This window comes from Capra hircus, chromosome 16 (genome assembly GCF_001704415.2).
Source record: "Capra hircus breed San Clemente chromosome 16, ASM170441v1, whole genome shotgun sequence".
Classification (NCBI taxonomy): Eukaryota; Metazoa; Chordata; class Mammalia; order Artiodactyla; family Bovidae; genus Capra; species Capra hircus.
This window is the reverse complement of record NC_030823.1, coordinates 17,315,442-17,324,227: the sequence shown is the minus strand read 5'-3', so window position 1 is coordinate 17,324,227 and position 8,786 is coordinate 17,315,442.

Below are 8,786 nucleotides of genomic sequence, written 5' to 3'. Positions count from 1 at the left end.
CGACCCCATGGACTGCAGCCTCCCAGGCTCCACCGTCCATGGGATTTTCCAGGCAAGGGTACTGGAGTAGGATGCCATTGCCTTCGCCCCCGCAAGATCTAACCTCCCTTATAAAGGATATTCCTCTTGAAGGCAAAAGGAAAGATCACTAAACTGCTTGGCCAGGGCGGGGCCTAGCCGCCTGGCCAGTATATTCTCCAATAAGAGATAGTCAGGAACTCTCTCTGTTGGAAAAGGCAGCGGTCGCCAATTTGCACCTGCTGCCTAAAGAGTTATTTTAGAAAGTGGGCGCCCTCCAGCATGGCGGCTCTTCCGTGCTGGCGGCCTAGAGGTGGGCGGGCCCCAGGACCGCTGAAGGGATGCGAAATGCGCATGGGCCTGCTGTGCAGCAGTGGGGAACCGGGGCCTGGAATTCAGCATAAATAAACAGAAGCCTGGGCACAGTAGAGAGCATTAGGGGGTTCATAGGGTTAAGCCTAATCACAGGCTTGAACCATCCAGCGGGGACTATCCCCACTAAAGACGGAAACGCAAGGTTTACTTGACTGTCCTGGCGGACGAATATTCCGCAATAAGAAACGACCGGAAGCCTTAAGTACTGGAGGAGCCCGGCACCCGACCAGAACTAAGTCCAAATGAGGACTGACGGTGGCCAGTCTACCACTGCCGCGTCAGAGTGATTTTTGCGCCCTGAGTGCCCTCCACCTGGTAGCTATGCCTGTGGTTGGGGCCGAGCTGTTGTTCCACAGACCTGGGGGCTACTGCTGCCAAGGCCTACTCACGGGAGCAAGCGGATTGAGGGAAACGAGGTTTCTGTGAAATTTCCAAACCCTGGTGAGCATAATCATCCTTAAGGCAGAGCAGGTGGGGGCTGCACTGTCTTGATGGAGAACACCTGGCCGGGTGCCCCAGTGGCTGCTGGGAGCTGGGAGCAGAACACTGGTTGCTGGAGAAGCCCAGGGCCAGACCTGGCAGGAGGTTCAAATGAGACTAACGGTCATCAGTTTGTATCCCATGCCTTTGATTAATTTTCACTTACTCAATGGAGACTATTTATCCTCCTGGCAAAATACAAGGCTACTCCACTACCTTTTCAGCTCTGGGCCCCACAGGCTCACCAAAGTTTGCCAGGTAAGAGACTCCTGGGAACTCTGATTCCTGGAGAAGCTGGCGTGCTGATCCCACACAAAGTTCACAGAAAAACTGTCGATCGATGGTGGTTTGCACCTGCAGTCTCAGAATGATTTTGGGGGTGCTGGGGCCCTTCACCATGGAGACTTTGCTGGAGTTTGGAGCCCAGACCCAGCTCCACAGGCCTGGAGGACCCCACTGCCCGAGGACTGTTAACCAGGTAAGTCCTGATGATGTGCACGCAGCCAGGGTTGGGGGACCTCTTAGAAGGCAAAGCAAAGACCGTGAGGAAGGGGTTCATAGGAACAGACTCTTGGGAGACAAAAGGGGAAATCGTTGGCAATTTGCCTCTGCCGTTTTAGAGTGATTTTTCTGGGTGTGCGCTCCCTTACGCTGGAGGGTATGTGAATTTGAGGGCTTGATGCTCTTTCCACAGGCCTGGAGGGCCCCAGCTGCCTAAAATGAGCCAAAGGGAGTCCCTTACTGCATGTGCGCGTGCCAGGTGGCTCAGGGTGGCCACAGACCTGGAACAGGCAGCCAATTTGTGCCTTGTCGTCTCCGAGTGATTTTTGTGGGCGGGGTGTGTCCTCCATCTTGGATGCTCTGCAGTTGTTTGGAAGCATGCACTTAGCTCCACAATCCTGGAGGACCCTGGCTTTCCAGGGTCCTCCGTTGGCACTCCTGGGCATGACCGTCAGGGAAGCCAGACGTGGAGAACAAGTGAAGACTGACTGTAGCCCATTTGCAGCTTCTGCTTTGGGGCCATTCGAGGGGGTTTTCACCCATCTTCCTGAGGTCATGCAGGTGGCTGGGGCCTGGCTAGCAGTGCCTGCTGAAGGATCTGTGCTGCATGGGCCTGTGCCAGGCAGTTCAGGGCAGCCAGGGACCTGGATCAGGGCAAAGGTTAGGGGTGGTCAGGTCAGAAGAGCAGGATCTTGTGAGAAAAAGGCATCTTTCTAAATCTGAGCCCTGATATATGCAAGTGGGCATATTGCCCTTTAAGGCAGGGCCTGGGGATACTGTACTGCATTGTCAAGTTTTCCGAAGCAGATTGGGTTGGTTATTTCCAATAAGAGGCAAGTGGGAGTCCTGGTTGCTGGAGAAATCTGGTTGCCTGAGGCTTGGTGTTGGAGCTAGCAAAGCTTTCTATGTAATGGTGTGAGGGGGCCCAATTCTGGTACCGAAACAGCACCAGGGCCCATTCAGCTGTGGTGAGTTTTTTTAGCTTGTTCATTTCCTGCAAGATATGCTGTTATTTTCTAATATCCATTTCCTTGTGTTTAATTCCAAACGGATCTCACACACATACTCCAAATTTCCCTGACAGCCTCTAGATGGTATATGTTGTCATCTTCCATGTCAATGGGTCATTATTGAAAATAGCACAGAGGCTGCTCTGAAGTTTTAAACTTCTCGCAAAGTTCAACACAATGAGGACCTAATTTTTCAAAATGAGTTATTGGCTACACAGTGAATGTTCTCTTTGTGTGACTTACAGCAGCTTTTGTTAATTGCCTAAAATCTGCAAACCTGTGGGAAACATTTGCAATAAATTGATTTTTCTAGACATTGCCTCAGTAATAAATAAGTCAGTATGGTGACTAATAATGCCCCTTCTTTTGATTTTGTGCCCTTGTAATTAAAAAAAAACCTGAAGACAAGAGAAATCTGAAAGCTACATCCTCCAAAATATCACAGTAAGAACACCAACCAGGGCTGAGGTCTGCAGTTGTTCTTACTGTAAATTCCACTCTTGAGACTTTCAGTTGCAAATGACAGGAACAGAATTTAAAGTAAAGAATAAATTTTAGGGCTGTGCAACTAGAATTTTTTTTAAGGAGATTTTGTTTATTGAAGTATAGTTTATTTACAATGTTGTGTTAATTTTTACTATAAGCCAAGTGATTCTTATATATGTATATATACACACATACACATTCTTTTAATATTCTTTTGCATTATGATTTATCATAGGATATTGAATGTAATTCCTTCTGCTATACAGTAGTGTTACCAAGATCAAGCTTGCTCTACTTGCTTCATGACAGGCCAAACTATTCCTCTTTGACATAAAACTATTTTGAACTGAAAGCAATTAAGAAGCAGCAAACCCAGGAAAAGCTCCCCCTTTTCTGCAGGATCAGTTCAGTTCAGTTGCTCAGTCGTTCAGTCATGTCCAACTCTTTGCAACCCCATGGACTGCAGCATGTCAGGCCTCCCTGTCCATCACCAACTCTGGGAGTTCACTCAAACTCATGTCCATTCAGTCGGTGATGCCATCCAACTATCCCATCCTCTGCCGTCCCCTTCTCCTCCCACCTTCAATCTTCCCCAGGATCAGGCTCTTTCCCAATGAGTCAGCTCTTCGCATCAGGTGGCCAAAGTATTGGAGTTTCAGCTTCAACATCAGTCCTTCCAATGAACACCCAGGACTGATCTCCTTTAGGATGGACTGGTTGGATCTCCTTGCAGTCCAAGGGACTCTCAAAAGTCTTCTCCAACACCACAGTTCAAAAGCATCAATTCTTTGGTGCTCAGCTTTCTTCACAGTCCAACTCTCACATCCATACATGACCACAGGAAAAACCATAGTCTCGACTAGACGGACCTTTGTTGGTAAAGTAATATCTCTGCTTTTGAATATGCTGTCTAGGTTGGTCATAACTTTCCTTCCAAGGAGTAAGTGTCTTTTAATTTCATGGCTGCAGTCACCATCTGCAATAATTTTGAAGCCCCCCAAAATAAAGTCTGCCACTGTTTCCACTGTTTCCCCATCTGTTTGCCATGAAGTGATGGGACCAGATGCCATGATTTTAGTTTTCTGAATGTTGAGCTTTAAGCCAACTTCTTCTGCAGGGTACATGCTCTCTTTTTACTGGGGACCCTCTTATCAGCCCAGAGACCTTTCAGAGGAATCTGCAAACAAACTTTCCTTCATTAGTTGCTCCCATGTATTTATCTCTCCTCAGTTTGCCACTTTTGGAAGCCTGAAACTGTGTGCTTTGTTTTGTCATTTCTCTATAATATGCTGTTTTGTCAAGAGGTTGTGTAAGGTGGAGTCTAAGCACTCCAGCTTGAGTTACTTTTCCTTTTGGTTTCTTCCAAGTGGTATTGTGCTGATGCCCTGCTTGCTTTTGTTAATGTCTCTTTGTTAAAGAGTTCCTGCTGATAACTGAAGCAGGATAAAATGTTGCCTCCCTTACATATGAAACATGTCAAGAGTAACTTTCTCTGCCTTGGTGTCTTGGTTCTTATCTTTCCTTGGAATCTGTTCCATGGTTTCCCTTCACTTGGCAAAGAGCCAGCCATAGACAGTTCCCTGCCCATATCATTCTTGTAACTTGTGGACTTAAACCCTTTTTCTTCGATTCTACATGTAGACTTTCAGGGCTAAACACTGAGGTCTAAACTGTGCATTCCCTCTTAGGATGTGGACCCAGGTGGATCTGTGTTCCTGAGCATCTGAAATATGCAAGATATTGTCCCAGGTACCAGGGAAGTGACGTGAACAAGAGAAATGCAGCCTGTACTCTCCTGAGGTGAGGAGAACATTAATGAATGAATGAATCACTCCATCCTGGTGAGGGTGAGGGAACATTAATGAACAAACCAGCCAACTAATCTCTGATAATGGTAATTGTATATCATAAATGTGCCTAAAGGAAAATAAAGCAAACTGAATGGGTAAAAGATAACGTGATATTGTGATGGTGAAAGTGAAATTGTTAGTTGCTCAATCATGTCCCACTCTTTGCATCCCATGCACTATAACCCACCAGACTCCTCTGTCCATGGGATTCTTCAGGCAAGAATACTGGAGTGGGTTGCCATTCCCTTCTCCAGGGAATCTTCCTGACCCAGGGATTAAATCCAAGTCTCCTGCATTGCAGAAGATTCTTTACCATCTGAGCCACCAGGGAAGAATTGTGATGGTAGTCTCGACTAAAAAAGATGCACAATGTAAGAGCTGTGAGTTAAGTTTTATTTGGGGCAAAATGAGGACTGCAACCCAGGAGACCATACCTCAGATAATCCTGAGGAACTGCTCCAAAGAGGTCGTCGGGGAAGATCAAGATATAAGATTTTGGTGAAGGCAAAGTTCAATGCAATCAAGTGCTTATTTTGCAAGAGGCTTTCTGCTAGTCACGAGGAGCTGTTGTCATCACGAAGGGATTCAGTGCAAAGATTGGAATGCAAAGACTGGAATCACGAAATCAGTTTCTGAAAATATCTAACCACCTAAAGACCTGTTCTGCCAGTTTCCCTGGAGCACGGAGTGTGTCACTCTTGCACCCTGAGCTCCTTTTAGAGCATGTTGAAGGTCAGAGCAGCACTAGCAACGGGTTCAGGCAAACGCCCTTCCTTGGCAAGTGCCAATTTGTAGTTGACAGTGGTATTTGTGGGTCAAGAGAGGACTTTGTAAAGAGGTAGCACCGAGTTGCAACAGAGCATGGCTTCAGGTATTGTGTTCTGACTTTCTGTTTACTTTAGGCAAAACACCAGGTAGGGAGCATTTGTCTCCAGAGCTCCTGGAAGTATACATGGTAAGAAATCTCTCAGACACTTGGATGTGTTAGAGTTGGATGTATTAGAAGACACGTATAGGAAGAACTATTTTCTCTTCTTGGAGATGTAGCAGATTACCCAAGACATGTGGCTTCTCCTGATGGAAGGGTGTATGATTCCCAAGATCCCTTTCAGCTCTAAATTCAGTGAGTCTGAATTCATTCTATAAGCCATTCATTTTCATATTTTCTTTTAGCATTCAATAATGTCAGAATGAATGATGCAAGGAGGGCAAAATTGAATTGTAGAACTATCATGTACATTCACCGGTTTATAGAAGGACATTATAAATAACCTTACCTAAAAAAGACAGAAGTCCTATTCTTCAATGACTTATGTGTCAATATTTGTAAATCCTATTAAATAACTTTAAGAAAGCCTAGTGACATAGTCATTACTTTCTAGCTTCCAAGCAACTGTGATTAGATTAACATCTTTTTGATCAGTGAACAGCCTCTAGTAGAGTTGATATAACCTTGGCAGTTAGTAGAACAAATACTTAAAGGAAATTTTATATGTTGTGCCTATTCTTACTGGTGCACGGCTGCTCAGTCTTTAAGTTATGTCCAACTCTGCGACCCCATGGACTATAGCCTGCCAGGCTCCTTCTTTCCGTGGAATTTCCCAGGCAAGAATACTGGAATGGGTTGCCATACCTTCCTCCAGGGAATCTTCCCAACCCAGGGATTGAACCTGTGTTTCCTGCTTGCCTTGCAGATTCTTTACCACTGAGCCACCAGGGAAGCCTATTGCTACTGGTACCATTTGATTTGAAAGTGAAAGTGAAGTCACTCAGTTGTGTCCGACTCTTTGCGATCCCGTGGACTGTAGCCCACCAGGCTCCTCCATCCATGGGATTCTCTAGGCAAGAGTCCTGGAGTGGGTTGCCGTTTCCTTCTCCAGGGGATCTTCCCAACCCAGGGATCGAACCCAGGTCTCCCGCATTGCAGGCATACGCTTTAACCTCTAAGCCACCAGGGAAGTGAGCGTGAAATAATTCCCTATAGAAATGTTATCTATGAGAAGTGCTTCCTTATTATTAACTTTTCTATTGATGTTTATGGTTTTCTATTGATGTCTACAGTGTTTTACATCTATGTCATAGTGATTCAGTTTATATGTATAAAATATTCTTTTTCTCATTGTTTTCCATTATAGGTTATTATAAGATATTGGGTAGAGTACCCTGCGCTGTACATTAGGTCCTTGTTTTTTTTTTTTTTTAATTTATGTTATATATAGTAGTGTAGAGATGTTAATCTCAAACTCCTAAATTATCCCTTATTCCCATCTCCTTTGGTAACCATAAGTTTGTTTTCTATATCTGTGAGTCTGTTTGTTTTGTAAATAAATTTGTGTCATTTTTTTCAGATGTGATACCATATGATATTTGTCTTTCTGACTTAGTGTGACAATCTCTAGGTCTATCCATGTTCCTGCAAAGGGCAGTATTTCATTCTTTTATATGGATGACTAATATTTCATTGGGTATATATATACCACCTTTTCTTTATGTGTTCCTCTGTTGATGGACATCTAGGTTGCTTCCATGTCCTGGCTGTTGTAAATAGTGCTGCTATAAACAATGGGGCACATAGAAGCGCTTCCTTTTATTGATCAGTCATGCTTAAACAAAATAACTATAATAACCTTCAATTATTATATTATCTATAATTATTATATTGTGTTAAGCAATAGTAATAGTTAACATTTATCAAGTAGTTACTGTATGTCAGACACTTTTCTAAGATGCTTTACATATTTATGTATTTTAATCTCCACTGAGGCAGTCTGAGTGCAGATTGGAAAAGAATTTCTAGACAGAGAGTATTTCAGAAGGGATTATTCAGAACAAAGAACAGAGATAATGAGGGCACTCTAAGCACGGTGGGCCGACCTCCTGACAGACCACGGAGAGTGACAGTTTTTGTGGATAATAGCCGATTTTTATAGCCTCAAGACAAAGGAGATTCCTGCTGAAAAGTTGGCATTAGATGACTGGTTAGAGCACTGTAGGGTGACTACCGGGTTGGACTTTTGCCTAATTTGGAGTCAGGAAGCCTGCCAGTGATAATCAGGGGGCTTTTGGCAATGGTTATAAAGGGGCTTAATCAGCTTTGGTGGTGACCTTGATTCTAGGCTCTGCTTCTGTGGCGTTGAAGCAAGGCCTTGCACTCAATAATGTTGGCAACCCTATGAAATGCTGCTATTATTAATCTACTTTTCAGATTAGGGAATTGAAACATGGTGAGGAACCTGTACCTCGTGACAGCAGATGAGGTGATTCGATGGCATCACCGACTCGATGGACAAGAGTTTGAGTAAGCTCCGGGAGTTGGTGATGGACAGGGAATCGTGCTGTGCTGCAGTCCATGTGGTTGCAAAGAGTCAGAAGCGACTGAACTGAACTGAGGAACCTGTCCTAGTTCACAGACCTGGTTGATAACAAAACAGTGTTTCAAATCTAGGTGTTCTTGATCTTATTAAATAATCAAGATTTTAGCCACATATGCTACTTTACATGTATTTTAAATCTGAATGGGAGATGGTGTTTGTTTGTTTGTTCTGGTGTGGCAAATAATATTCAGAGATTGAGATCATCTTTGCTGTAAGTTGTCTTTGCCATAGGTTGCCATAACATAGGGTAACTATGGGAATTAAACTAATTTCACAAGCCAATAGCTTACAGGATCATATCTTTTAATTAAGCCAATAAAGAAGTGACATACTCCAACCAGTAATAGATTAATCACACTATTGTTTCAGGCAAAGGGAAGATGAAAGGAATAAAGTACAAATTTAGTTTAGATATACCTTTGGTAAGCTGATGTCCAGCTGTCAGTGCAAAGTAAAAGTCCTTTGTTACTAGGGCACATTGCTAGGGAACAAAGATACCAGTGTTGGCAGGCAAGATGATCTCTTTGGGCCACTGCACGGCTTTCACTGCTACCTGACAAGGCATCATCTTGCCCAGGCAGGAGCTAATGCCACGAAGTCTTCGGAGAGCTACTGAGATCAGCAACGCAGACAGAACACTCTTAGGGTGCTGGTCAAACCTTAATGTTTCCCAGAGCTGCCCCCTACCCCTT